The sequence below is a fragment of the Fulmarus glacialis genome, unplaced genomic scaffold (assembly GCF_000690835.1).
Source record: "Fulmarus glacialis isolate BGI_N327 unplaced genomic scaffold, ASM69083v1 scaffold14703, whole genome shotgun sequence".
Classification (NCBI taxonomy): Eukaryota; Metazoa; Chordata; class Aves; order Procellariiformes; family Procellariidae; genus Fulmarus; species Fulmarus glacialis.
The window spans coordinates 1-4411 of NW_009202401.1; the positions used below are offsets into that span (position 1 = coordinate 1).

The 4411-nt window shown below is 40.3% G+C and overlaps 1 pseudogene; it reads right to left on the reverse strand.

Annotated features, from left to right (window-relative positions):
* Window positions 1–208: 208 nt before the first annotated feature.
* LOC104074217 lies at window positions 209–4369 on the reverse strand (annotated as a pseudogene).
* Between the last annotated feature and the right edge of the window lie 42 nt (window positions 4370–4411).

Genomic DNA, 4411 nt, shown 5'->3' on the forward strand with positions numbered 1-4411 from the left:
ACTGGGTGAAAGAGGAGAAGGAACAGAGAATTGCCTGCAGCTCCTTGATCTTCTTTTGTAATTGCCTGCCCAGGGCTTGCTCATTCTTGATTTTGCTCTGGATCTGGCTGATTTCAAAGTCTTTCCTTTGCACAAAGCAAACCATGTTAGAGCTCAAAGAAAAAAGTCAAGTGTGCCAGCCCAGCACTCAGGTGCCCCACAGCCACACTTACTTCTTCAGTTTCTCATCCAGCTGCTGCTTATCATTTTCCAAATCCATTATGCTGTCATGGGCCAGCTTCAGGTCTCCTTCGAGTTTCCTCTTAGCTCTCTCAAGGTCCATGCGCAGTTTCTTCTCCTGCTCTAGGGACCCTTCCAGCTAACAGAACAAGACCATCAGTGCTCTTTTGGTAATGTCTGTGTAACAGCTTTCATCTCCCCATATGCATGCATACTTACATCATCCACTTGCTGCTCCAGCTTGGTTTTAGCTTTGGTCAACGTATTGACTTTGTCCTCTTCTGCCTGCAGGTCATCCAGTGTCTGCTGATGGGCCTCTTGGAGGGCTTTCTTCTCTTTTGTCAGCTTGGCGATGGTCTCCTCCAAGGCTGCCATCTCCTCTGTGAGGTTTTTCACCTCAAAGAAGAAAACAATCTTGTTACAATAATTGTAAATGGGTCTCTTTTCCTTGAATGTGAGTCACCAAGTCTGTTGTACACCTTGTTTTCAGTGGCATGTTTTTCCTTCTCAACCTTGGCCAGTGTTAACTCAAGATCGTCAATATCTTTCTTCAGCTCTGAACATTCATCCTCCAGTTTCCTCTTCTTGGCTGTCAGCTCAGCATTCATCTCCTCCTCATCCTCTGCTCTTTCAGTTATCTTCTTAACTTTTGCTGCCTGCTGGATTTTGGTTTTTATCAGCTGGTCACATCTTTCCTCAACATCAGCCAAGCTATCTGCTTCCTACAATAGAAGGAATTCTTTAAGATTTCTTGTTACTAGTTACATCTTGTGTTTTTTTCACTCATTCAGTTTTGTTGCTTAGAATATTACATATGATATAATCAGTTTCATATTCTTCACTGCAATGATATTTCACAGAGGAGCTCTATACAGATTCGCATGTATTCTCTAGGTTTTGCTTCTGACCTTTGCCTCAGTGATCATTGCTGAGTAGCCTACTGATAATTCTGGTGAGGATTTGGAACCCAGTGTCCTGACTCCTGAAGGAAATGGTCCTTCAGAAAAATTGAACATACTCAACTACAAGTGTATTCTCAGGATAAAGACGTCTCCCATGGGTTTCATCCTACATTGAAGCCTCTGAAATGGTGGGAATTCTTTCACATCTCTGTTTACTCTTGTTCCTGTTAGAATACTTCAGACAACACTTCAGTTAGAGTGTGACCATATGGTCATGTGTATTTCAGATATATATATACACTTCATGCTGTTTATGTGTATGTATATGGTTTTGTAAACTTTATATATATACACATATTTTATATATATATACACTTTATGTGCAGATATATATGTATATATTCACACATATGTGTTTACATATGTTTTATATATATCTATGTCATATGCGTTTCTATTTTTTATATATTTTTTATACACACATATACTTTTATTGAAGATACTTTCTTCTTTACATTGAGTCTGTGGGGATGTAAGATTGAAGTCTCTCCAACCCAAATCACCCGCCAGAGTACATATAGGACACTCTTATGTATGGCCCTTATTTATAAATTTGAGTTTCATCATGGTTGCTGTGCAGATTAATCTGTCCTATTTGATTCTGTTCTTTGGAAGGCCTGTTTGATCTTCATTTTATACTAACCAAGAAGTATGAAACGCACTGATGGTACTCACAGCCTGCACTTGGAGCTGCAGGTCATTTTTCTCCTGTAGTATAGAAACCATTTTCTCCTCCATCTCCTTCCTCTTTTCCTCAGACTCTGCAAGCTATTCCTTGGTTTTCTCAACTCTTCCTTCATGTTGGTTATTTCCTTCTCAGATTCTGCACTCTTCAGCAAGGGCTTGATCTTGAAGATCATCCAGGGCCAGTGCTTGACATTCATGAATGCACAAACATTATACTGGCTGCAGAAGATGAACTGCCTGAAATGCAAATCAAACACAGAATGACTAACTCACAGAATCACGGGGCGGTTGAGACCTCTGGAGGACATCTTGTCCAACCCCTCCTGCTTAAGCACAGTCATCTAGAGCAAGTTGCTGAGGACACATAGGAAGAATTGTCAGTGTGATGCATGCAGAAACAATGGACAATGAGATGAACTTTAAGAAGAATGTCTACCTCCTCTCCACCATTCTCTAGTACTCCATTCTCATCAGGAAGCCCCTGCATCTCCTATTGCTCCAATTGACGCACATGAGAGGATGACTATCAACTGGAAGTTGTGAAGTTCCATCTTTTATATTGCAAATATTAAAAAAGAAAACAAAAAATGTCCAGTTGTAGCTGTACTGCTAGGCAGAAATGAATCTATCAGAGCTTAAGAGAAATTTGCAGGCTCTATAGTGGAAACTAACTCTAGCTGTTATCAAAGAATACTGTTATTGGGAGCTTTGCAGTGTTTTGGCTCTTGAAAAGAGATCAGTACAGAGCTGCTGCCATGAAGCTGTTGAAACCTCACAGATAAAATAAGTTAAGTTATTCTGAATAACCAAAACTGAATGTTTGGATGTGAATGTGGAAGAGTCCTCTGAAAACTGATGCCAAGTAACTATAGAATTCCCAGACGCATAATGCACCTGAACAGGAAGGATACCTTCTCAATCAGCTCAATGCAGGCAGCCAGGTCCATCCCAAAGTCAATGAATGTCCATTCAATTCCTTCCTTCTTGCACTCCTCCTGCTCCAGCATGAACATGTGGTGGTTGAAGAACTGTTGCAGTTTCTCATTGATGAAGTTGATGCATAGCTGCTCCAGGCTGTTGAACTGCAAAACACAGACAGATGCAGCTATTTTTGAACCATGTTCCTACTTCCATAAAACAGTGAGATTTACTCCATTACTTTCCAGCTCAGACCAGATCTATGGTTAGATCAGCTTATAATTCACCAGTAGCACTCTTCTACAGCATCTTTCCTGTAACAAGCATGTACCAGACACAGCTGAGCAGCCTGATCTGAGATTTACTTAACAGCTATATGTAGTGGAAAGAGCTAATGGCAGGGCAAATGTCATTTTCCTAACACTGACTGGGGTTATTCGACATAGTAGGTGCCTGTTGTCAGAGGAACTCTATGTAATTGCATGTCGTGCATCTGAAGACTAACACTTCTCTCATGTCAGCACTCTGCTCTTGTCATGCAGCAACGGTATCGTATGTTGAAAGAGGGAAAACTTGAGAAATTTAAATTCATAAGCTTCCACAGTGAAAACTACACTATACTAAGTGCTATGCGCAGCATTCTCAATAACACATTTCCCTTCATACTGAAGAAAGACAGACTTCAAATTCAGTGCTCTCAGAGGATTTTCTGGTATTCTTTGCAACAAATATTCCTAATTTGTACACAGTTATAAAACATACTCAGGGAAAAATTCTAGAAGGTTATTCCCTAGCCATGTTACAATACTTCTTTCTGATTAAATTTTAATCTTTCAATTATTCCATTCAAAATTTTCTCTTCTTTCAGATCAAATCCTTGGTTTTCACTACATCCTGAAACACATAATTTTTGGTGCCCTCCTACATCAAAACTGACATTGCAAAAAGCAACGTTCCTTTGCCACCATTTCCAGCCTATAATGCCCTACCTGACAGTCCTTTAACACCCTCTTTCTCTGCCTTATAAGAATTTTTGTACTTCTGGAGAGTGTTATTACTGAGTTCTTCTTCATGTAAATCCATAACCTTTGCCTGGCCAGGTGCTTCTGAGCTCCTATAAGTGTGTAATCATTTTTCCACTACCATGAAAATAAAACAACATATTTCTCTGAGTTTCCTTAATAGTTGAATGGCTCTTCTAAGAAGCATTTAACAAACTCTTTTCCGTACATCAGAGATCTCGACGCCAGCAATATCCAGGACACTAATGAAGTACTGTCTGGGCTGCTTGGTATCCAGCTGTTGATTGATACAAACAACCATCCACAAGAACATCTTTTCAAACATAACCTTTGCCAAAGCACCCACTGACTTGTGCACCTATACCAGGAGGAAAGAAAGAATCTGAAAAGAATCCTCATGATGTTAATTCAAGCCAGAGGTTCCCAATCACCAGCTGGTTGTTACCTGCACAGTTTGATGCTTGGTCACAAATTCATTCCCAACCTTGGCTCGAGGGTAGCACAGGGCTTGAGCAGGTCAGCTGAGTTAAGACCCATCAGTTAGGCAGCGTTGTCAGCAACAGATGACAGAAAGAGAGAGAATCATAGAATCATAGAATCATA